Below are 26885 nucleotides of genomic sequence, written 5' to 3'. Positions count from 1 at the left end.
GTAAAAACAGCACCCCTGTCGCTGATCAACTAAAAATTTCCTCAAATGACAATACTATAATTGAAATAGTACAGAAAACAAAGCTTTAAGGAGTTATTATCGACAGTAAACTTACCTTTGACATCCACATCTAACAAAGCATAAAGAAAACTCACCAGAAATTAGGACTTCTGTACAGAAATAGGAACTTCCTAAGCACCTCAGCCAAAGATACCCTGGCTAAAACTTTTTTGCTTCCCTCCCTGTTCTATGGTGCTACTATTCTAACCAATCTTCAAACCTCTACTAAGTCCAAAGTGGAACAGTGCTATAATAAAGTTGCAAAGTTTGCCACAAACTCCAACTACTACATACAACACTGTAAACCACTATGAAAACTAAACTGGTTGAAAGTCTCCAACCAGCTTGGATACATCCAGCTATCTACTATGCATAACTTAATTTACAAGCCCACTGCCTGCCCTGCACTAAACAAGTTAGTGAGATATCTTAATTGCTGCTGCTGCTAGGAATTGCTCTTATTCTTCCCCTTCTCTCTCTCTCTCTCTCTCTCTCTCTCTTTCCAAAAAGATCCATAAGATCAGAGGATAAAAACCTGCTAGCAATCTCTAAAGCCTCAAAAAGACCAGGTCAGTGCCTATACTCATAGTCTGTCTCCAAATTATGGAATTCTCTCCCCCCAGCTATTAGATCTATCCCGGGCCTAGCACCCTTCAAAGCCTCTTTAAAAAATATTTAAATAACACATTGGCTCTGCACCTGTATAACTCCAGGTTAATCTGTCCTCTACCTCAGGTAACAGTCCAGCCACACCCCTCCTCTCTTTCTTTCCTTCTCACTTAAAACTCATACAAAGTCTGTCAAGCCCATGTAGGATTTAGAGTGACATGATCAAATTTCCAATGTAATATGTTGTTTACTTCAACATGAGAAGTTTATTCTACTCCCATCCACTCTGTGCTGTTAACTTGTAAACTTAGCTCTTTAATTTGAACTCTTAAGAAGTTTATTGTATTATTATTATGCTCACACGTCTCAAGTTATACTGTCTGTTGATTTTACAGGATCTTACAAGAAGTTTATTATAATGAATTTTAATACTATGAGTATGTTGTAATGTCTTAAATTACTGTATCTGGAATATGTTTTTGCCCATGTTTTAAATATCTGTCTGTGGAGCTTTTCTCCCCAGGCCTCCTCTGAAAAGTGGTTCTGTTGACACAGTTGGACTATCCAGGTAATCAAATGTCAAATAAATAAATAAGAAATTAAGTAAAACTGTAATCACATACAATTGTGTCCCCTACATGATCACAATACAATTATAACAAAAGATATTAAGTAAAACTGTAATCACATACAAGAGCTGTGAATAGTGAACTCTAACTGCTGATATCTGTGAAAAAAATGGAAACTTTAATTGGGGCTTTGGTGAGCTCTGGCATTGATGTTGATTTTTATGGGTTGACATTTATAATGTCAACTCCAGTGCACCTATATGAATAGATAGATAAATAGATACACATATAGGTATAGATATAGATATGTGTGTAGATAACACACACACACACACACACACACACACACACACACACACACACACACACACATATTTATTTATTTTATTTATTTCAGTTTGATTACCGGGGAAGTCCACTGGGCCAAGAAGTACTCATTTTCAGTGGAGGCCCAGGGAGAAAAGCTCCAAAAACAGTACAATCAAGGTTACATACAGTAATGGATGATAATACAATGTCACAAACAGTTAGGAATATGTGAGATGCAGTAGTAGGCAATACAGTAAGGATTACATAAAATACAATCATAAAAGTACAATGTCCAAGATGTAGAGTCTGCAAAGAAAAAAGGTAAAACTTTTTTTTTTTTGCTACATATGAAGAGTATTTACATACTTACAGTCAACTGAAAGTCAGCTATAACCATATAGGGGGAACATAGAATGAAATTAAGAGAGTATATAGTAGATTGGTGCTTGAGAATAGAGGTCAAGGTGGAAAAAGTTTCTAGGATTTATACTGGGTGAAAGCAAGGACATTTCCATTTGGAGGATAAGTGTAAGAAAAGATGGGTCTTGAAAGAGTCAGAGTTAGGGATGGTCCTAAGAGAAGGTGGGAGTTCCATTTTCTACCAAGAGAGAAGGAGAGTAGGAGCTGGCCAGCGGGAGGCTTAGGTTTGTGAATGGAGATTAGGTTTTGGTGTTCAGATCTCAGAGATTGGTTAGGGATGTAAGGGGGAAGGATGTTAGATAAGGCAGGGCATTTTTCTGGATAAAATATTAATTTGTGAGTGGTAGTTAGTTGGAGATAGTCAAGGTAGTTAGGGAGTTCTAACCAATTTAGAGGTTGTAGGGCATGGCAGTGGTGAGTACAGGTTTTGGATTTGGTGGCAAATTTAGAGATCTTATTATAGCAAGCTTCGAGTTTTGAGGTGTTGGAAGCAGAAAGATTAGTTAGAAGTGGGGCACCATAAAGGAGAGAAGGGAGGAGGTAGGTGATGGCTAAGGTATGCCTAGAGGAGTTAGAAAGAAATTGATTATTCCTGTAGAGCATACCTAATTTTTGGTGGGTTTTCTTTATGTTTTGTTGAATGTGGAGATCAAATTTCAGCTGTTCATCAATGGTGATGCCAAGTAGTTTTGCGGACGGGACCACTTCTATAGGAGTGTTTGTAAGGTTTTGGGCATTGAACGAGTTTTTGTTAAAGGAAGATGCCTTGGTAGGAAGGAAAATTAGTATTTTAGATTTATTGGAGTTAAGGGAGAGATGGTTTTGGTGCATCCACTTTTCAGTAGTGGAGAAAGCTTTTTGAGTTTTGGACAGAAGTTCAGAAGGGTTGGAGGCAGAACAAACTAGGGTGGAGTCATCAGCGTATTGGATAACTGTAGTGTCAGGGAGGGCAGTGTGAAGGTTATTTATAAAGATGTTGAAAAGCAGGGGGCCAAGGATGGACCCCTGAGGAATGCCGGTGGGTGTGGGTAAGAAGGAAGAGGTGGAGGCTTTCCATCTGACAGCCTGAGATCTGTCTGAAAGGTAACTGGAGAACCAGGATAGAGTGTTGGAGGAGAGATTAAAGTTGGAGAGATGGAAGAGAAGATGTTTATGGGAGATGGTGTCGAAGGCTTTGGAAAGATCTAGCAGAATAGTTGATACAAGAAGTCCGGTATCTCGGGCTTGATTGATAGTTTCTAGGAAGGCTAGTAGGGCAGTTATGGTGCTGTGGCCTGGACAGAAACCATGTTGGGTGGGTGTGAGTAGCTTATTCTGAGTTAAGTAGGGTAAAAGTTGGTGGTGGATGCATTTTTCTAGGATTTTAGATAGTGGGGAGAGTAGGGCAATGGGGCGGAAGTTAGAAATGGAGGTGTTTTTGCCTCCTTTGTGAAGAGGAAGAATGTAGGCAGAACGCCAAAGTTTGGGTACATAAGACTCTTTTAAGGATCGGTTGATCAGGATACTAATTGGGAGAGCAATACCTTCAGCAGCATATTTGAGGAAAGAGGGGGGAATGTTGTCGGGGGCATTAGAGCATGGCTTTAGTTTAGATAAGAGTTTTTTTTATATACATTGTGGAAACTGGTTTGAGCTGGAATATGGAGGGATGGCTGTTAGGGATGTTGGAGGTGGGGTTGAGGAAGTTGGGAGGATTTTTGTCTGGAAAGGTTTTGGTTAGCTTAGCTATAGAGTCTGTAAAGAAGGTATTAAAGTGAGTGCTCAGTTCCTTGTCAGTTAAATTTGGATCAGGGCAGGGGTTATTTCTTGACCCTGGATGGAGAAGAGAGTTAACAGATTTCCAGAATTGTTTTGGGTTTTTAGTATGGTTGGATTGAAGTTTATTGTAGTAGATTTTTTTGTCTGAGGTGATTAACTTTTTTACTTGGTTTCGGAGTTGGGTGTATTGGAGCCAGGCAGTAGGCAGTTTAGTTTTTTGATAAAGTTTCCAGGATTTGTCTCTGAGATGCATGGAATTTTTAGTCTCTTTGGTAAGCCAAGGAGCAGAATTGGTTTTGATTCGCTTGTTTCTTAGGGGGGCTTGGGAGTTGAGCGTGTTTAGGAAGAAAGTGCTCGACAGCATTGTCAAGGGGGAGAGAGTTTAAGATTTGCCAGTTGATTTGCTTAAAAATGTTAGAGAAAGTTGTGGGGTCGAAGTTGCTAAGGTTACGGGTTTGAATGTAATGATGTTGGTATTGGGAGGAGTTAGTAGAGCGATGGATGTATGCAGGGAGATGGCCGCTGAAGGTGTTAGGGGAAGTACCAGAGAGAGAGATTTTGTTTGGATGAGAGACTAAGATCCAATCTAAGATGGACCCTGGGGGGTGGATTTTGTTAGGATGGGTGGCAGAATGTATTACTTGGGTGAAGTTGTAGAGGTTAATAGCTAGGGAGGGGGTGGGTGTGTTGATTTTATTCCAGTCGATGTTAACATCACCAAGAATGAAGGTTTCATACTTTATTTCAGATGAGGCCCAGTGAAGAATATTTTCTAGGGTTGAGATATTGTTGCCTGGAGGTATATATAAGGAAATAATGCAGATGTTTTTATGTTTATTAAGTCGAAGTAGTCCTGTTGTTATTTCAGTGTTTTTAAAATGTGGGGGTTGGGATTTGCAGGGGGATTAGGGATAGAAGGTTAGAGTAGATAAGGGCAGAGCCTCCACCTTTTTTATTTAAGCGGTCACTCCTGAGGATGTAGAAATCTGGAGGAAGGATTTCAGAATCAGAGATATGTGGTTTTAGCCAAGTTTCAGAGATGGCTAAGATATCAAGTTGGTTGAGGTTGATCCAAGCATGAACATGGTGGATTTTGTTGTTGAGGCTCTGGGCATTGATAGTGAAGATTTTAAGGGTGTTATGAGAGAGAGATGAAGAAGAAGGAGAAGGGGGGAGAAGTTTGGTTAAAGTAGGGGATGAAGAGGAAGAAGAGATTGAGTTGCTAGGAGTGAGGCAAGGGCCAGGGTTAGGATGTATGTCTCCAGATAAGGCAAGGATATTACAAGAGATAAGTTTTATCCTTTTGAGTTTGGATTGGAGGGAGATGTTTGGGGAGAGTGGAGGTGTAAGAGAGGATCTTTTAGAAGAGGTGGAGAATAGTTTGAGCTGCAAAAGGTGTAGAAGGTTTAGAGGGGTAAGGGAGGGGAAAATGGAGTGAAAATGTGAGAGTAGAAGAGGTTGTGGATGAGTAAGTGGGGTAGTTTGAAAAGGCGGTATATAAGGGGGGGCTTTAGATGAGTATGAAGTAGTATGATAGATAGGAATTAGTAAGATAAGTAGGGAGCAAGGGAGTATGTAGGAAAAGAGGGCTGTGGAGGGCATATTTGGAATGGGTGAGAAGAAGGAAGTGAGAAGAATAGGAAATGACGTTTCAAGCTTAGAGAAGGAGAGGAGAAAGTGAGTGGTAAGGGGGAGTAAGAGTGGAATAGGAGAGGGGAAGATTAAGTGAGATGAGAAGGGGAGGAGTAAGAGAAAAGGGAGGAGTAGGAGGAGAAAATTATAGAGTGGTTGGGATTGGCTACCAGATGGAGGAAAAGAAGAGATAATAAAAGATTGTGAGTGGTGAAAAAGAATGGTGGGAGGAGTTAGTGAGGGATAAATGTAGATGTGCTAGGGGTGGGTGGAATTTGGGGGCAGGGTAGGGGAGCGGAGTGAGCCCGCAGGGAGAATGGAGCGGGAAGAGCCAGAGGAGGAGAAAGAGAGGAAGACAATCAGTAAGGAGTGAATATAGTAAGGTAAGTCTCGCAGAGAGTAAAATGGGAAGAAAGATCTACAGAGAAGTGGAGTGGAGGGTAGTATGCAGAGGAGAGGGACAGAGTGAGAAGTTAAAAAAGAAAAAACTCCAAGAAAAAAGGGTAGAGGAGGGCAGTATAAGCTACGAGTAGGTAGGTAAATCTAGGACAGCAGTGAGGGAGAAAGCAGAGGAAAGGAGTTAGAGGGCCAGTTTAGTGGAGAAGAGGAAGGAGGGGTAAGGAAGTAGTGACGGTGGAAAGGTAGGGGAGCACCCCCAAGTGTTCAGATGGTCTGAAATAGCAGTGACCCCAGGGAGAGGAACAGGTAAAGGGGGAGGGGGCTATCAGGATCAGGGAAGGGGAGAGAATAAGGTGAGCGCTAGAGAAGGAGCAGTAAAGAGGGGGTAAAAAGTGAGGTGGGAACTAGAAGATGAAACCAGCAAAAGGCAGGGGAGCGCACTGTGACCTGATAGAATCAAATTTAGAAGTAGCAAACATTTACAGGAGTACACATACTTTCTTAATAGTCCTTGCTGAGGAAAAACTCAGGGAGCACAATGGCCTTACAGCTTTGGATTAGGTGTCTGATAGCCAGTTCTTATCCAAATAGTTCAGGGGAGATTTTCAGGAGGTTAGGGCGGGGTTGGTAGGAGCCCGAGCAACAACAAAAATTTTCTTAATAGTCCTTGCTGAGGAAAAACTCAGGGAGCACAATGGCCTTACAGCTTTGGATTAGGTGTCTGATAGCCGGTTCTTATCCAGATAGTTCAGGGGAGATTTTCAGGAGGTTAGGGCGGGGTTGGTAGGAGCCGAGCAACAACAAAAATTTTCTTAATAGTCCTTGCTGAGGAAAAACTCAGGGAGCACAATGGCCTTACAGCTTTGGATTAGGTGTCTGATAGCCGGTTCTTATCCAGATAGTTCAGGGTAGATTGTCAGGAGGTTAGGGCGGGGTTGGTAGGAGCCCGAGCAACAAGAAAAATTTTCTTAATAGTCCTTGCTGAGGAAAAACTCAGGGAGCACAATGGCCTTACAGCTTTGGATTAGGTGTCTGATAGCCGGTTCTTATCCAGATAGTTCAGGGGAGATTTTCAGGAGGTTAGGTCGGGATTGGTAGGAGCCCGAGCAACAACAAAAATTTTCTTAATAGTCCTTGCTGAGGAAAAACTCAGGGAGCACAATGGCCTTACAGTTTTGGATTAGGTGTCTGATAGCCGGTTCTTATCCAGATAGTTCAGGGAGATTTTCAGGAGGTTAGGGCGGGGTTGGTAGGAGCCCGAGCAACAACAAAAATTTTCTTAATAGTCCTTGCTGAGGAAAAACTCAGGGAGCACAATGGCCTTACAGCTCTGGATTAGGTGTCTGATAGCCGGTTCTTATCCAGATAGTTCAGGGGAGATTTTCAGGAGGTTAGGGCGGGGTTGGTAGGAGCCTGAGCAACAACAAAAATTTTCTTAATAGTCCTTGCTGAGGAAAAACTCAGGGAGCACAATGGCCTTACAGCTTTGGATTAGGTGTCTGATAGCTGGTTCTTATCCAGATAGTTCAGGGGAGATTTTCAGGAGGTTAGGGCGGGGTTGGTAGGAGCCCGAGCAACAACAAAAATAGCTTTGGATTAGGTGTCTGATAGCTGGTTCTTATCCAGGTAGTTCAGGGGAGATTTTCAGGAGGTTAGGGCGAGGTTGGTAGGAGCCCGAGCAACAACAAAAATTTTCTTAATAGTCCTTGCTGAGGAAAAACTCAGGGAGCACAATGGCCTTACAGCTTTGGATTAGGTGTCTGATAGCCGGTTCTTATCCAGATAGTTCAGGGGAGATTTTCAGGAGGTTAGGGCGGGGTTGGTAGGAGCCCGAGCAACAACAAAAATTTTCTTAATAGTCCTTGCTGAGGAAAAACTCAGGGAGCACAATGGCCTTACAGCTTTGGATTAGGTGTCTGATAGCCGGTTCTTATCCAGATAGTTCAGGGGAGATTTTCAAGAGGTTAGGGCGGGGTTGGTAGGAGCCCGAGCAACAACAAAAATGTAGAAGGGGCAAGTTCTGGAGCCTGGACAGCACAGCAGCAGAGGGGAAACTAAAATGGCATCTATTTGGTCGCGGGAGTTTTTTGTATATGTATATATATATATATATATATATATATATATATATATATATATATATATATATATATAGATATATATACATATAGATATACATAGATACAGAGAGAGAGAGATTTTCTTTTTCTGTTTTTAACTGTTTTCAGTTAATAATTGATTATTGTAGTGATTTGTTTATGAATATTGGTGTTGGTGTCTCACGTGTTTCAACCTCATGAAAGGGTAAGCTAAGCCCTTAAAAGTTTGGTTATGCTGCAATAAACCTTTATATTTCTGAAAGCCTTCTTGTTTGATTATTTTATTCTAATTTCTAATTATCTATGGCAATTTGACCTGGGAAAACAATCTTTATTGTACTGAAAAAGGCTGCTTGCTGAACTTCTTTGGTAAATACCAAAAATTTCTGTGATTAATTGAGTGTAGCTGTTTTTTTTTTTTCTTTTGTTTTCTGTGAGGCTAAGAGTCATGAATAGTGAACTGTAACTGCTGATATCTGTGAGAAAAATGAATACTTTAATTGGGGCTTTGGTGAGCTCTGACAAGATCTTATTGAATTCCACTCTGCAGTCACTCAGAACAAATGTACAGCCACTGACCAGCATGTGGTCCGACTAAAATAAATGACTGTAAACATTTGCTCAGTCTCCAGCAGCAGATTTCTACATTTATATATTGATCTTCCACCTTACTGCAAATCCCTCAGTCCAGTTCATCCTTGTAGATGCTCAAATCAGTGGATGATGTAGAAACTTACCTTGTTGCTTTTAAAAGGTTTGCACCAAGAGAGAACTATCCCCAGGTTGAGTGGGACAGAATTCTGTCATTTTATACAATCAAGGATTCACTGAAAGTTTATTAAGGACCTTGGAAATGCTGATACACATAACTAATAGAACCTGAAGCATGACATTTTAGCAAGAACTGGAGCTTCACCTGATGCACAGCCCTTTAAGCTTCATAACTAGATATTCAGTATGGACAGATCAGAAACTGGCAAGTGGCTTGTTAATGCATGGTTAGAAATATTAACATTAAACAAATTTAAATTGTCACACCCTATTAATTTAAGAAAGTAGAGGTTTAGGTGTGTCCATACATTTTCTGAATGGCAAATTGCTTTAGTAGAACATTTATTAACAGAACTTGCAAACCCTAAACTAGATTTGCATACTTCAAAGGCTAATCAGATATTCTCCTAAGTATGTTGTTTTGCCTGCAAACTTGAACAAAGGTTGCCATCAAAACTGGTTTGTTTGAAATGTTCCAGAACAGGGCATGTAAGTTCTCTAGACTGTGTCATATAGCAAAATACTACACACTTAGTAAGAACTACATAATTTCTGTAAACGTTATTAATGATAACCTAAAAACATGCCTATAGAATGTGAACCTATGGAATGTGATAAAGTTATATTTACTAGAAATATAAAATCTGCATTCTATAACTGTGTTGCTATGCATAATACTATGGTTGCAAGAAAAAAAAGATGCTGGGATTGCTGGATTCAGGAAGCATGATTATACTAGTTAAACACATTATGTTTGCAAACAAAACTACCAGTGAATAGAAATTTGATGTGAGAATACCCAGCAGCACAAGTAGAAATGTAGGCTCTAAAGTTTTACATCTTGTAGTTCTTGTATCTAATTTGATGAAAGATATTCCCCATTTAAATAACTGTGGAAGTTATGTGGGAACGATTCAGCTAGATATACTGCCAGGAATACATAACATATACGTCATACCAATAAAGAGAAAACTATAGAAGACAGTAAAGGAGCTAAAATTTGCTGTTGATAGAAGGATTAGATAGTAGAAGGATTAGATAAATCTAATAATGAATTTTAACACAGGACTCCAGTTGTTAAAGTAACTAAAGAAGTCAGGTGTGTAAACTGACAAAACTGACAGGGAAGGTGAGTTGTTCTAAAAGACTCCAACAGTTAAAGTCATAAAAAATCTGAGTAGAGACTGACAGAAAAGAACACATAGTTAAACATGCAATGAGGAAAATTGGTGTAGAAACAGTGGAAGAGACAGATGAGTCACATACAAAAGAAAAAGAAGGGGAAGGTATAACAACTGAAGAAAAGATAGATGTGTCATACACTGAACAAAAGGGAAAATGAGAACCTGAACAGAGTCTTAAGCATCTCATTGACATATTTAAACAGAGAGCCATCTTGAAATAAAATCAAGACTCTAAGGGCAAAGCAAGTAAAACAACTAGTGAGGAACAAAACTGGAAATTGCCAGTACCTAGGTGGACGACCATTACTTTCATGAAATTCCTTTTATACATAATGGACTAAATGAAGGGAAAAGCCATTACCTGTATTGGTAGGAGACAAGGCCATGGCCTTCTCTTCATGTCAGAATATAAAACAGCCGAACACTGTAGCTTCTAGCTCGAACAGAGCTGCTGTTAGAGTGACAAGAATAGTCCACAATAGTGACTCAGTAAAAAACACTGTTTAATCCACAACACGAAGACAAAAATTACACACAGAACACTGATAGTAGTACTTCAGGAATATGTACATTAAGCGCTTTCATCTGTCCATGCCAGACTTCCTCAGAACCTTTAATTCTAAAAATTGTCTAACATTTATATCTTCATTTGGCGCCAAAAAATCAATCAATTGACTACTTCATTCTGTTAAATAGCTAATTAAGCTTTAGTACATGAAATTAGAATGATGTTTAAAATGATATTTAAAATACTACTAGAATAAATACTTTGTATACACACTTATTAAAAGTTATTAAAATAAAATATATACCATAATATACTATGTTAAATCTATAACATTCTATGTATATATGTAAACAAAAAACTATATTTGATACTTAATATTAATACTAAACAGTTTTACTACTGTGTATTGAATATCATATTGATGTACAGGATGCCTGTACCAAGGAGGGATAAACTACTACATACTAAAATGTTACACCCTAACTACATAGAGAATGGGTAAATTATAAAAAAACACTACTAAAAACTTATACCTTGTGTCATACAATTGATTTGATAAATTTAATAAAATTTAATGAAATTTTGATTAGATTAGGAGGACCCTAGGATGAGGAAGGGTTTCAAGCTAATATATTCATTAAGTCCTGGATATGTTGTGGCATCATGACAAATTTGCCACTTACTTTCCATAGAACCTAAACGTGCTTTCCAATTACCACTACCTACTGATCTATCTACTTGGTCTATTATGGCAAACTTGAACTTGTGTTCTGTACCTTTTTTTTTAACATGTTTACTGAGTGCATTCTTGTCATCTCCTTTCCTCATTTTATATATATGTTCATATATCCGGGTTTTTAACTTTCTTTCTGTTTTTCCTATGTAGTATGCTGTGCAGTGCGTGCATGTGGCTAAATAGACTACTCCCTGACTATTACAATTTCCTGATCTAAATTTACATATGCTTTTCATAATGTTGTCTAATTTCACACTCTTGTCTTCATTGATATATTGGCACTGCGCACATGTTCCACATCTTTTTGTACCCATCTTTGTATTTTCCTTGTTGTTCATATTGTCACTTCTTTCTACTAATTTCTTGATATTATTCCGTTTTAAATACTATACTGGGTGCATTCCCTATTATTTGTCCTATACCTTCCATGTTTGATAATAATGTCCAATGCCTACATAGAATCTCCTTGACTATATTTGTATGTGTGTTATACATGATAACAGTAACTCATCTATTTGAAGGTTTATTTATCTTCGTATAGGTCCCTTCCTTTCCTAATAATGGACATAACTTAATACCCCATTGTAGTTTGACATATTCCACCACATCTGCAAGCATAATTGTAGGGTAACCTCTTTCCATGAACAATTTGTATATATAGTCTAATTCTTGTGTCATGAGTTCTCTAGAAGACATGCGTGCAGCTCTGACACATTGCCCTTTGACTACATTCTTAAATATGTGTGGTGGGTGGCAACTCCCAAATTGGATATAATCGTTAGAAAAAGTTGTTTTTTTGTACAATCTTGAAACAAAACCAGCCCCACTGTTGCTAATATATGTATCCAAGTATGCTATACCTTCCTTATCTACTGTATGGGTGAAGCTCAGAAAGTCCATGGTGCTGTTAATGTACTTGATAATTCTGGGATAATTTCCTTTTTCCCCTTCCATATTATAAATAAGTCGTCCAAAAAACATGTATATAGCGCCATATACTTGTAATATTCACTAGGGAATATAAACTGATCCTCCCATTCTAACATCACCAAGTTAGCAAATATGGGTGCACAAGATGCACCCATAGCTACACCTCTAGTTTGTCTGAACATTTCACCCTGAAACTCTATATAGTTATGATCCAATATAAGTCCCATCATGTCCAATATAAGATTGATTTTCTCCCATGTTAAACCAGAGAACTTCCTCATGCTATTACAAAAATATTCCAACCTATATTCGTAGGTATACAGGAGAAAAGGTCTTTTACATCTACGGTGATAAATGTAATATCCTCACCCCACACATCCGGGGTTAATTTACTAAGAAAATCCCAGGAGTCCTTAATTAAATGAGGGACATTTGCATATACATGTTTGGTCCAATGGTCTATTGTGACCCCCATATTGAATGTTTTGGATTTTGATCCTGATATTATTGGTCTAAACGGGGGGTTTACCAAGCATTTATGGATTTTAGGAATACCCACAATGTGGGCCATCATAGGGTACTCATTTCTTATAAAATTATAGAGCTCCTCAGTAATTCTATTGTCTAAGAGGTATTCTTCAATAGCTAAATCTATGCGCTTGTATCCAATATTAATCTGATTAAGGGAAACTTCCTCATAGTTGCCTGAGTTAAACAACAATTCATGGATCACACTATAATATTCAACCTTGTCAAATAGTATAATCCCTCCCCCCTTATCAGGTTTCATAATCCTAATCTCTTTGTTAAAGATGATGTCATCTAATGTTTTTCGTTCATCCTTCGTTAAGTTGTCACTAAGCATACCATAAAAATCATAAAAATCACCCTGCTTCCTTATATTTTTGTATAATTCATATACTTCCCTACACACCACTTGTTCATATACTGCTATGTGTGGGTTTGGTGGTGGGATGTATGAACTTTTCTTTACAAGTCTCTGCTCATTTACCTTTGGCCCTTCTTTTTGATCTTTAAAGAATAGTGCCAAATTCAGTCTACGACAATATAATTTTATCTCTTTGATGGTATCAAATAAGTTGAAGCTAACAGTTGGAATATATTTCATTCCTTTACTAAAAAGGGTGAAAAAATCTTGTGTAATTTCCACATTAGTGTAATTGTATACCTTAAATCCACTATAGTTGTGTATCCTAGGTCTACCACTGTTGCTAGTTTCAACACTCTGGACATCTGTGATAAGTGATACTTTGTCTATATCCAGATCTAATCCTTCAGTAGTACCAACTTCCTTCATCACATCCTTATAAATAATAGGATGACTACTACTTCTTGTATTTAGTACCTTTTCTGAAATTTCTTTGGAGCAGGGTAGAATCTCCCCCCTTGAAAATTTGTATCGTCGTCCTGTCTATTATATTTACTTCTCCCTATATTTTGTTCCTGATTAAAATTGTTAGTGCCTTCTCTATAGCGTTGCGGCCAAATGTACACCCTCCCTATTCTATACTGTTCTGTGTCCCTTTCTATCTTATGCATCTTTCTGTTGTATACACTTTTAACCCTATTACTTGCTGTCTGGAACTGTTTGTAATACTAATCATGCCACTGTTCGAACTCATTGTCTTGTGTAATTTCTTCATTCAAAACCTCTAGCTCGTTCAACAGTGTCGCTATCTTTTCATCATTATACTTCATTATCATCTTCATGTACTTATAACCAAATGTGTCGAATAAGTTATTGAATTCCTGTATAGCTGTATTATTATAGTCAATGCCTAGAGGAAGTTTGAAAAAGCGAAGCCCCTTAGGCACAATATGTACATTCATACATTTTTCTAAATATGCGTTGTCTAGCTAAGTACATTTTAAATGAATCAGCTTTTTTCCTAAAAGAAATATCTTGGTTTTCAGACTGCCCATTGATGTACTTGAGGCATGCCTGCCTTGTATTTGTTTGTAATCACCATCAATGAAAAATTCAAAGTCATCGACTAAAAAGTCATTGATAGCATTGCCCAAATTACCACCAGTTTCCTTGTTATTAGTCTTAGGTGTTGTTCCATACTTTAAATTTGATTTACTACTAATTTTGGGACTAGATATAATGTCTTTAAAAACAGTACCTTTCTTATGTTTATTGTCCATTCCTTTACTGGTGACATTGGAATATGTTTTAATGTTCTCTCGCTGCTTAGGGCGTGCCCCTAATCTCTGTATTTCCTCCGTTTGATGAAACAGGCTGAAATCAAACGTGAATTCAGCCTTTGGCAAAACATTATCAAGAGTTTCCTTTATGTCCAAAGTGGGAACCGGCGTTGGTGTTATTCGACCTTCCACTTAACACTGTGTGTGTCTGTGTGTCTGTAGGTCTAGGTATTAGCAGACTGTTCCCACTCAGTACACTTCATATTGGCCAACTGCACAAGATCTGCTGCTGTCATTGACCTTAGAAGGACACCTGCTACTCCTATAAGCTCTGTAGCAAGTGCAATAACTGTGTAGCACTGTAGTACAAGTAACTAGATAGGTAGGAGTTCTAAACCCAATGCTGTTAACTGTGTGTGTGTGTGTGTGTGTGTGTGTGTGTGTGTGTGTGTGTGTGTGTGTGTGTGTGTGTGTGTGTGTGTGTGTGTGTGTGTATGTTTGTAGGCAGAAGTATTTTGATATGTTTCCCACCCACTGCCTTACTTTATTAGTCCTGCTGATGTCATTCCACATATCAGTTCCTTTGGCCAGCTGTCAGCTCAGTAAGCTCAGTAGCATGTGTGATAAACGTATAACACTATGGTTCAAATAACTAGTTAAGTAGGGGTTCTACTCTCACATTTAACAAATGTGTGTGTAAGTGTGTCTGTTTGTAGGACAATGTATTTTTATAAGTTTAACACCCACTGCACTACTTTATCAGTCCTGCTGATGTCATTCCCTTTATAGGTTCACAAGTGTGCAGTAGGTAATTGCCCAAGAGCCTTAACAAGCCTAGCACATAGAAGGGCCCTGCCATTGTGCCACATGATGTTACATCCCAGTGCCTTTATCACGTATAGCCACTACAGTGATCCTTGGGTTGAACTATTACCCATCCAGTCATCAAGATTTCCGTGAAACAGGGTCAGCAAGGTGCTCTGCATGACATGTATGGGAAATGTATTCCAGGGCATGTGCAGTCTCTTGGTGAGGGACCTGTCCCACCAGCATGTTGTGTCAATTGTGGCAATGAGGTAGAAGTTGCTGCAATGTATGGTGTAGAGGTATTGGGATGTCTTCATATGTAGCATTTCTAAAAGAGCTGGATCAGACATGGCTTTGTAAGTCAAGCACATATAACCTCTAAGTAGGTGATATGACATAGAGAATAGCTGGAATCTTCAGAGTCTGTCTGTGTAGGACATGTGTTTAATGCCTAGGAACATCTTTGTGAGGTACTTCTGTGGCCTCCCCAGCTGTTGCAGGTGTCTAGTGAGGTACATGGCAAATTGGTGATAATACCTGATGAGTGGTCTAATGAGGGAAGAGTAGACAGAGATGATTACCTCTGTCTTCCTGGATGCAAACCTCTTGATAATGTGATGTGCCACATAGAAGGAATTCCTGACCATAGTGGCAATGTGGTGTTCGAAGGAGAAGTGTCTGTCAACCTGTGTCCCCACATCTCTTATAATGCCTACAGTCTTCATTGGGCTTCCATTGATGTGGTACTTACTGGGAACTAAGTTCATAGGTTCATAGGTTCATAGGTTTATACTAGGCTATCTGCCCTAAGGCATTTATAAGCCTAGCCCAAAGTTATGTGGCTTACGCCGCCCCTTATGTTAGAAATAATGTGCCCATTAGTTTGTTGTGCCTCTGTCCAGCAGTGACACAGAGATGATTCCCGGGGTAAACCTACGATCTCCCATCCACCCGTCAAGATTTCTCTTGAACAGAGTCAGCGAGGTGCTCTGCCTCACATGGACCGGGATTTTATTCCACAGCATGGGGAGTCTCTGGGTGATAAATCTATCCCTCCAGCACATCCTATTTATATCCATGCTAAGGTTTAAGTCACTTGCTCTAGTGGTTCTGGTGGATTTGGATTTTTTGAGGTGGAGCATGTCCATTAATTCCGGGTTGGTCATGGCCTTGTATGTCAGGCACAGGTCACCTCTGAGCAGATGGTATGCAACTGAATAGAGTTGGAGTTTCTTCAGTCTGGCAGTATATGACAGGTTTTGGAGTCCCTTTATCCTTTTGGTGAGGAACTTTTGGGGTCTCTGCAATTGCTGCAGGTGTCGGGTGAGATACATCCCGAATGGGGCATTGTACTCGATCATTGGTCTGATAAGTGAAGAGTACAGGGGAACAATGACCTCACTTGATCTGGATGTGAATCCCTTCATGATCAGATGGGCAATGTAGAAGGTCTTTCGAACCACTTTAGCAACGTGAGTGTCAAACGAGAGGCCACTGTCAACCTGGGTACCCAGGTCCCTGATAACCTCTTCTGTGCTTAGTGGGTTGCCACCTATATGTTAGCTTGGGGTTACCTTGTTTTTCCCGAAGGGTATGACTATACACTTTTTTGCGTTTAACTTCAGGCCATGGCTCTGGCACCAGCTATCAGTTTCCGTGAGACCCCTCTGAAGGATGTCTGTGTCTGATGTACTATCCACTATGGCACCCAGTTTGCAGTCATCCGCAAACTTTGTCAGCCATAGTCCTCCTATGTTTGCCTGTACTTCTGAGAAGTAGATGCCGAACAATAGGTGGCCAAGGACTGAGCCCTGTGGGACACCACTTGTAACCGGCTTGGAGTCTGACATGGCTCCAGCAACTCTAACCCTGTGGGTTCTGTCCTTTAGCCAGTTTGCAACCCATCTTGTGACATATGAGTTTACATTTAAGCTGGTAAGTTTCTCTATGATACCCGAGTGGGGTATTGTGTCGAAAGCTTTTGCAAGGTCAAGGTAGGCTGTATGGACTGCCTTTCCCTCATCAATGGCCTTGGTAACTGTTTCGAAGAAGTTGACCAAGTTCAAAAGGCAAGATCTGCCCTTGACAAAGCCAAACTGGGTTGGGTCCAAGGTCTGCAAGTCCCCTATGTCCTTGTTTATGAGTTCCATTATGATCCTCTCCATAGCTTTGCAGACCAGACTTGTTAAGCTTATGGGGTGGTAATTACCAGAGTCCTTAGAGGCACTGCCTTTGTGGAGTGGGACCACAGTTGCTGTACGCCACTCCTTGGGCACATATCCTGTGGTAAGGCTAAGATTAAACAGCTGCCTTATGTGCGGGTTTAGTTCTTCATTGAGTTCATGTAGCACACAGCCGGGGACACCATCCGGTTCCATTGATGCTGTGTTTTTAGCTTTAGAGAGTGCAGCTTTCACCTGCGCATTTGAGATGTCTGGGAGGCTACACTCTGTTGGGATAGTTATCTCTCCTTTTGGGGGGGGGGTGAAGTTTGCGCTGAACCTGTCTGCCAGTATGTTGGCAATGTCTGTAGGTTCAGTGATTTTTGTATCACTTTGGACTAATTCTGAGCATATCTGGGAGTTTCCACCCAGGTTTCTGACATAGCTGAAGAAGGCCTTATGATTGTCTTTTGAATCTATGGCAATTTTTTTCTCAAAGTTGGCCTTGGATGATTTTATGAGGGATCGTAGTTTCTTGCTAGTACTGATCAAAGATGCCTTCCCTTTTTGGGATTTTGCTCTATCATGTAATAGCTTTCTCCTCTTATTGTAAAGTTTGTTTATGGCTGGGGTCCACCAGACTGGACGTTTGCCCTTGGTGGAAAGAGTCTTGGTTTTATTTGGGATTGCCTGATCCATGCAGTCCTGAAGGTGTTCATAGAAGGCATTTGTAAGGGCTTCCGCAGCTTGGGTTGTGGATTCCATTGGCTCGGGGGCCTTGAAGGATACCACATCTGTCTTGAGTAGTGTGAAGTTTGCTTCCCCAAAGGGGATGATGGTGCATTTTGTAGTGTTAAGCTTCTGGCCATGGTTTCCACACCACTCATTGGCTCAGTGAGGCTTTTCTGTAGGATGTTTGCATCACTTGTGGCATTAATGATGGCTCCCAGGCTTGCAGTCCTCTGTAAACTTAGTCAGCCAGAGGTCTCCTGTGTCGGGCTGGACTCCTCAGAAGTAGATGCTAGACAGCAAACTACATAGTACCGATCCCTGTGGGACTCCACTTGTGATTGCTTGGCAGTCTGATTTGGAGTTTGCCACTGTCACACTGTGTTCTGTGAACCAATTTGCAACCCACCTACTGATATAGGGGTTGATGCCTAGTTTGGTGGGTTTATCAATAATTTCTGACTGAGGAATGGTATCAAAAGCCTTGGCCAGATCGAGGTAGGCTGTATGCTGTGCCTTACCACTATACACAGCCCTGGTGTCTCCCTAAAAGAAGTCAAACAGGTTGAGCAGGCATGATCTGTCATTCACAAAGCCAAACTGTGTGGGGTCCAGAGTTAGGAGATTACCTATATCTTTGTCAATCAGGTCCCTGATGATGTGGCCCATACCTGCACATTGTAGACTCGTCAGGCTAATGGGCCAATAATCCCCAGGGTCTGTAGTTGCTACCCCTTTATGGAGAGGGATGACTGTATCAGTGCACTAATTTGGAGGGACAAAGCCTGAGGTGAGACTGTAACTAAACAGGGCACACAGATGAGGTGCCAGGTTTCTTTGTACATCATGTAGAACACAGCCACGGATATGCTTGGGCCCCATGGAAGCTGTATTCTTGCCTGTGGACAATCCGGGTCTAACCTGGGCTGCAGTAATGCTGAATGCCTGGCATTTATTTGCCATTGTGATTGTTCCCTTGGGGGGAGTGAGGGGTAAAGCTGGCACTGAATGTGTTGGCAAGACTGTTGCCAATATCTTTTAGCTCAGATAGGAGTTAGCATTGTGCAGTAACTCACAGCACTTGTGGGTATTGCTGTGGAGGTTGTTGATATAACTATAAAAGGCTTTTGTGATTGTTGTCAGTGTCTGCTGCAATTCTGCCTTCATAGCTGGCTGTAGATGATTCCATGAGGGATCTCAAGTTGTTGTTGAGGCTAATAAGGGGGTTTACCAGTCTTGGGACACCACCTTTTTCTGCAACAATGTCTTCCTTCTGTTGTACCCTTTAGTAATGGCAGGGGACCATCACATTGGCTCCTAGTGTTTGGAGGACAGTGTCTTGGTTATGTTGGCTATGGTTAGTACCATGCATTTATTTACATGTTTGTACAGTACATATGTGTATGATTCAACAGTCGTGCAGCTATTTTCCATTGGCATAGGTGCAGTGAAGTCATCTATCCCTGTTTTTATGACTCCAAAGTCAGCTTTGGAGAGGTTTTTCAAGGTGGTTACCTTAGTGGGGGGTGTGGGTGAGATGTGGATTGCCATGGTGATTACATTGTATTTGGATCTGACCAGGAGGTGGGGACTGCCTACCATTGTTGAGCAATGACCCCATATGTAAGTAATCAACACAGGTTAAGGTTGTTGCGTCTTCTTCTGGGGGTCAGTATGAGCCAGTCCAGGGCTTGGAACTAATGAATTTTAGGAAGTGTTCGACCAGTCTGTTGGTGCTTAACTACTTTTCCTAGATGATGGAGGGGTTCTTGAAGTCTCCTACTACATCAGTGCTGGGTTGGACCTTGATAGATGCCATGGTGTTGAGGAATGTGAATTGACAGTCTAGGGACATGGATGTGGACCCATAGCAGGCTATGACCTGGATTGCACTATTACCCAAAATCAGTTGTACCTGAAGTATCTCAGATCCATTATGCTGGGATACTAGTCTGGAGGTGTGCATATCTGTTATGAATATGGAGACACCCCCCACCTGTACATGTTTTGGGACTGACAACTGTGGAATGTGCCATAGCCTGTTAGCGCATGTCTGCTGTCTGCTGCTGTAAACCAGCTCTCCATTACAGAACAACTGTCAATGTTCTCCATTTTGAGGAGTGCTTTGAGTGACTGCATCTTGAGGGTTAGATGTCTACTGTTGAGCAACATGACTCTCAGATTGCATTCATGTCTAGCTGTTACAGTGGTAATGTGATTTGGAACACTGTCTAGAAAGGCATTATAGGGGTGGCAAGAAACTTAACCAGTACCTGGAAACCCAGGGGTAACAGATGCAGGCTATCTCTGGCAAGGCATTGAGGTCTGTCAATCATGTCATCATAAGCAGAGAGAGACTGGATCCCCTGAGAATGACAAACAAAATGTAAGCCAATGTTGAAGTCAATCATTTGTTGATAGTACTGCAGCATCATTCTGGGTGATGGTAGTATACTGCTCAGGGCTACTGTCATACCTGCCTGGGCAACATAATCCGAGAACTCAACCAGGTATCTTGTCATGTAATCCAGGGAGGTGCATCTCAGGTCATTCACACCCAGATGGATGATGACAGAGTGATACTTGTAGTTGTGACCTGACTGGGTGTGTCTTGTGTTGGATGCTAGCATGTGATAGACAGCTGGCTGTTAACTTTTCCATAATCAATCTAGTGAGTCAGACAGCTGTGTGCCTCAGTATTGAGTCACCCATGATTACTATATTGGACAAGATGGTTAGCCTTAGAGGCTTAGGTTGAGGGGCACACTGTGTAGGTGACATATGTCTCCTTTGGCATGTGTTGTGTTGTGGTGGCTGAGTGGGTGTCTGTCTTGCTGGTCTGTGCTGGTGGTGTAAATGTCCATTGAGTGTCTCAGTGAAGGTGTGTGTGGTTTGTGACTGTATGGCAGGGCTGTGACAGTGGGTGTTGTGGCAAGCTATGTGTTTCATATGTTGTGGTGCAGGTGTTGACCTTATCCTCTTGACCAGCTAGTCCAGTCTTCGCTGGAGAGTGAATATTTCCAAATTTGGTGATATAGGGGTAACTCTCACAAGTCTGAGTGTTTAGAGTTTAGAGAAGAGGGATGTCTGTGTACATGAGGCATTGCAACAGTGGCTCAGAATGGCCAAGTGTACCAGGTTAATCATGCCAGGAGGGGTGGTCATGACTACTAAGTACTGAGGCTAATTCTGTTTGGAATGATTACTGCTGATGGCTCCCAGGTGTGCTACACTTATTGATACAATAACCTGTGAAAGTGTAAATCTATTATGCTATTTGAAGTGCAAGAGAGAAAGAACTAGCAAAATCTAAAGGAAACAACTGAAGGCAGACTTTCTGCCACCTGTAATACTTTACCTCAGCTGTGCAGTTATCAGCACCTTTAGACAGTTGTTAGTCCAGTAAGCTCTGTAGCATGTGCGGTAACTGGGTAACACTGTAGTACAAATAACTAGATAGGCAGGAGTTCTAATCCCAATGCTGGCAAGTGTGTGTGTGTGTGTGTGTGTGTGTGTGTGTGTGTGTGTGTGTGTGTGTGTGTGTGTGTGTGTGTGTGTGTGTGAATCATATACTGTACGTTACACCATTTTTAGTTGTGTACCAGCCTTTACACTTCCCCTTACCCAAATTTACTAGTCTTGTTGATGTCATTCACCTTACAAGTACCTTTGGACTTGGGGATATTGTATGAGACCTGTGGGACATCTGATAACTGTGTAACACTATAGTAGAAATATCTAAATAGGCAGGAGTTTTGTGTGTGTGTGTGTGTGTGTGTGTGTGTGTGTGTGTGTGTGTGTGTGTGTGTGTGTGTGTGTGTGTGTGTGTGTGTGTGCATGTGCATGTGTGCGTGTGTGCATGTGCATGTGTGTGTGTGTGTGTGTGTGTGTGTGTGTGTGTGTGTGTGTGTGTGTGTGTGTGTGTGATAACTTGATAGGCAGAAGTTTGTGTGTGTGTGTGTGTGTGTGTGTGTGTGTGTGTGTGTGTGTGTGTGTGTGTGTGTGTGATAACTAGATAGGCAGAAGTTTGTGTATGTGTGTGTGTGTGTGTGTGTGTGTGTGTGTGTGTGTGTGTGTGTGTGTGTGTGTGTGTGCCATCCTTTACACTTCCCATCACCCTAATTTACTAGTTCATTCACCTTACAAGTACTTTTGGGCTGATAACTTTGTAACACTGTAGTAGAAATAATTAGGTAGGCAGGAGTGCTAATCTCAATACTGGCAACTGTTTGTGTGTATGTGAGAATCATATACTGTGTGTGTGTTATACCATTTTGATTTGTGTACCACCCTGTAAACATTCTATCACCCTACTTTACTAATCCTGCTGATGTCATTCGCCTTAAAATTACCTTGGAACGAGAAGAAAGTATGTAAGCTCTGTGGTGCGCCTGATAACTGTATAACACTGTAATAGAAATAACTAGATAGGTAGGGTTCTAATCTTATTACTGGCAACTGTCTCTTTAGGTGAAGATAATACCTTGTTTGGCTGATACCATTTTGATTGGTGTACCATCCACATGTGCTTACCACCTCCTGACGGCATCAACTTATATAGTGTGGTAATAGCATCTGCCTCAAACAGAGCATATTAAACCATAGTGCAGGCCATACCAGCCCTCTGTACAGATGTCTATGGAATATCCAGATGTTTAGGTTCATAGGTGTGTACTAGACTAAGGGACCTGGAGCCTTTACAAGCCTAGCCCATAGGATTACGCTGGCATTGTGCCATCCGACATTAGTTTCCAATGCCTCTTTTGAGTAGAGCCACTGGAGTGATCCCAGGGGTAAGTTTTATATTTCCCATCCATTCAGCAAGATTTCTCTTGAAGAGAGCCAGTGAGGTGCTCTGTTTGACATGTATGGGAAGTCTATTCCATAGCATGGCCAGTGTCTGGGTTATGAAGCTGTCTCTCCAGCATGTTCTGTTGACTGGGGTAATGAGGTTGAGGTCTGTGGAGCATATGGTGTGGAGGGATTGGGATTTCTTTAGATGTAGCATTTTTAACAGCGGCATTGTACTTGATGATTGGCCTAATGAGGGAAGAGTAGAGGGAGACAATTGCCTCTTTCTTCCTGGATGCAAAACCCTTAGTAATGAGATGTGCCACATAAAAGGACTTTCTGACAACAGTGGCAATGTGGTAGTCAAAAGAGAGGTTGCTGTCAACCTGTTTTCCCAGATCTGTTATAATGCCTTCTGTGTTCAGTGGATTGCCATCGATATGATAATGTATGGGAGCCAAGTTTCTCCCCAAAGGGGATGACAACACATTTTTTGGCATTGAGTTTGAGGCCATGGTTCTGACACCAGTCATTGGTCTCAGTGAGGCCTTTCTGCAGGATGTCAACATCACTTGTGGAGTTAATAATAGCTCTCAACTTGCAATTGTGTGTGAATTTTGTCAACCAGAGTCCCTTCGTGTTGGCTTGAACTTCAGAGAAGTAGATACTAAACAGGGGGAGGACCCAGGACTGAACCCTGTGGGACTCCACTTTTGACTGGTCAGCGCTCTGACTTGGAGTCAGCCACTTTCACACTGTAGGTTCTATATGTGAGCCAGTTTGCAACCCACCTATTGATATAGGGGTTGATGCCTAGCTTAGTGGTATTTCTATGATTCCTGCATGGGGAATTGTATCAAAGGCCTTGGCCAGATCAAGGTAGGCTGTATGAACCATCTTGCTGTCATTCACAGGTCTGGTGACTGACTCAAAAAAGTCGAACAGGTTGAGCAGGCATGATCTACCCTTCAAAAAATCAAACTGTGCAGGATACAGAGTTTGTAGATTCCCTCTCTCCTTGTTTATTAGGTCCATGATGATGCGTTCCATAACTTTGTATATCAGACTTGTCAGGCTAATGGGGTGATAGTTCCCAGAGTCTGTAGTTGCTCCTCCTTTGTGGAGAGGGATGACTGTAGCAGTGCACCATTTGGTAGGGACAAAGCCAGAGGGGAGGCTGTAATTGAAAAGGGCACACAGGTGTGGTGCAAATTCATGCTGTAGTTCATGTAGAACACAGCCAAGGATATTGTCAGGTCCCACAGAAGCTGCATTCTTGGCATTGGACAGTGTTGTTTTAACCTGTGCAGCAGTCATACTGGGTGCCTGGCAATCTACTGGTATTGTGATTGGTCCCTTGGTGGGGGAGAGAGGGTTAAGGTTAGCACTGAATCTGTTAGCCAGTATATTGGCAATATCTGTTGGCTTGGCATAGGACGTACCATTGTGCAGTAGCTCAGAGCAAATCTGGGTATTGCCGTGGAGATTTTTACATAACTATAGAAGGCCTGGTGGTTGTATTTACTATCTGCTGCAATTCTGCTTTCATAGCTGTAGAGGATTTGGTGAGGGATCTCAACCTTTTGTTGAGGCTGATAAGGGAGTTTTTCCAGTCTTGGGGCTTCACCTTATTCTGCATCAGTTTCTTTTTTCTGTTGTAGAGTTTGTTTATGGCACAGGACCACCAGATTGGCTTACTTTTTTGGAGGAGAGCTTCTTGGTTCTATTAGGTATGGTGAGATCCATGAATTTGTGTACGTGTTTGTACAGTGCATTGGTGTATGATCCGGTGGTCATGCAACTATTCTCCATTTGCATGGGTGCCGTGAAGTTAGCCATCTCTTTTTTAGGAGCCCACGGTTAGCGTTGGAGAAGTTTTTCATGGTGGTTACCTTTGCAGGGGGGGTGGGAGAGATGGGAATTTCCAAGGTGATTAGTGTGTGGTCGGATCTAACCAGGGAGGAGTTGACGACTGGTGTAGAGCAATGGTTGCCCCAGAGCATCTTGGTTCTATTAGGTATGGTGAGATCCATGCATTTGTGTATGTGTTTGTACAGTGCATTGGTGTATGATCCGGTGGTCATGCAACTATTCTCCATTTGCATGGGTGCCATGAAGTTAGCCACCTCTGTTTTAGGAGCCCAAGGTTAGCTTTGGACAAATTTTTCATGGTGGTTACCTTTGCAGGGGGGAGGGAGGGATGGGAATTTCCAAGGTGATTAGTGTGTGGTCGGATCTAACCAGGGAGGAGTTGACAACTGGTGTAGAGCAATGGTCACCCATGTTAGTAATGTCCAGGTCAAGGATGTTGCTACCTCTAGTAGGGGTATGAACAAGCTGGTACAGGACATTGGAAGTAATGAATTCTAGGAAACAATGGGCAAGTGTATTGCTACATAAGTAGTTTTCCCACTTAATGGAGGGGTAGTTGAAGTCACCCAGTATGAGTGTGCTAGGTTGGACCCTAATATTCTCCTTAGGAACATGAAGTGTGAGTCTTGGAACATGGTTGGGGACCTATAGCAGGCTATGACCTTATGTTGGACTACCAATCTGGAGTTGTGTGCATCCTTTATGAATATGGAAACACCACTGCATTTGGAGCTTTGGTCCAAGTTCTTGGGCCAAAAGGTGTGGAATGAGTTATATCCTGGTAGTGCAGGGATGCTTTCTGCTGCTTTGAACCAGGTCTCTGTTACAGCACAAATTTCTATGTTCTCCATTTTAAGGGGTGCTTTAAGTGAGTGCATTTTGAGATTTACACTTCTATCACTGAGCAGCATGACCCTCAGATTACATTTGTTTGTAGCTGTCATGGTGGTAATTTGGTCTTTGGAACACAGCCTATAAAGGCACTATGGGGGAGGCAAGAGCCTTGGCCAATATCTGGAAGCCCAGGGTTAACAGATGCAGGCCATCTCTGGTGAAGCATTGAGGTCTATCAATCATGTCATCCCAGGCAGACAGACACTGTATCCCTTTGGAATGACACCAGAAATGTAGCCAGTTGTTGAAATCAATCGGTTACTGCCTGTACTGTGGTATCTTTCTGGATGATGGTAGGATGCTGCTCAGGGCTAGGCTCATACCTGCCTAGGCTACATAGTCTAAGAGTTACTCCATGTCTCTTTTTATGTAGTCCAGGGAGGTATGCTTAGCTCATTCACACCCACATGTACAATGACAGAGTCATATTTGTACCTGTTGTTGAGGGAATTGAGTGCATGCATTATGTGGCAGATTCTAGCACCTGACAGGCAGCTGACTGTTAATTTCTCCTTAGTCAACCTAGTGAGTGGGACATCAGTGTGCCTCACTGTTGAGTCACCTATGACTAGTGTGTTGTGCATGCTGTTTTGCCATAGGGGCTTTGGTTGAGTGGCACACTGTTTAGAATAGTTATGTGTCTCGTGGTTGGTGTTGTGTTGTGGTGGTCGAGTGCATTTCTGCCTTGAAGGTCTCTGCTGTTTGGGTAGATTTGTAATGAGTGCCTCTACAAAGCTGGGTGTGTGGTTTGTGTTTTTATGTGAAGGCAGTGCTGGTGTGTGTTTTGGAGGGCTATGTGTTCCATATGGTGTGCTGCAAGTGTTGACCTTCTCCTCTTGACCAGCTATTCCAGTCTTGGCTGGAGAGTGTGTGGCTTCCAATTTGGATATATAACTGCATCTCTCACAAGTCTGTGTTGGGAGGTAAGAGGAGAGGGTAGTCAGTGTACATGAAGCAGTTGCTACATTGCCTCAGGATGCCCAGGTTCACCAGGTTAATAGGAGAAACCACAAGGAACTGACCTTTAGACATGCTTGGAGGGGTGGGCATTAATAATAAGTACTGGAGCTGTTTCCTTGTATAACATTTAGTGCTGGTAGCACTTTTGTGTGCTACAATAATTGCTACAAGAAGACCGGTAAAGTGGTAGACTAATAAGCTAGTAAAAGTGCAGAAGAGGAGAGAACTAGAAGATCTAAGGGAACAATTGAAAAGCAGAGTTTTTTGACACTGCTGAAACACTTACAAACAGTCCTGGATACATCAGAGCTGTATCTGGACTAGACTATTTACAGGAAAGACAGGAAACAAGCCTAGACCTTTTTTTTGACAAACTATATGTGGTCTGTGACCCTTAACAATGCCCATGTATGTGATATTGTTGACAAATTGGCCAAAATGAGGGTAGTGACACACGTCAGCATCATGCATCATACCCACCTGAAACATCATGCTAATACAACGTCTGCTACACTAT

At 41.5% G+C, this 26885-nt stretch overlaps 1 protein-coding gene across 1 annotated transcript in view; it reads left to right on the top strand.

The window, feature by feature from the left end:
* LOC122797659 (cytochrome P450 2D15-like) overlaps positions 1-26885 on the top strand; it is a 685649-nt gene that overhangs the window by 111356 nt on the left and 547408 nt on the right. The gene's annotated exons all lie outside the window — the stretch shown is intronic.

Source organism: Protopterus annectens, chromosome 1.part0, assembly GCF_019279795.1.
Source record: "Protopterus annectens isolate FY-2018-M chromosome 1.part0, PAN1.0, whole genome shotgun sequence".
Classification (NCBI taxonomy): Eukaryota; Metazoa; Chordata; order Ceratodontiformes; family Protopteridae; genus Protopterus; species Protopterus annectens.
The sequence above is the reverse complement of the archived record's forward strand: the minus strand, read 5'-3'. Positions and strand labels throughout refer to the sequence as shown.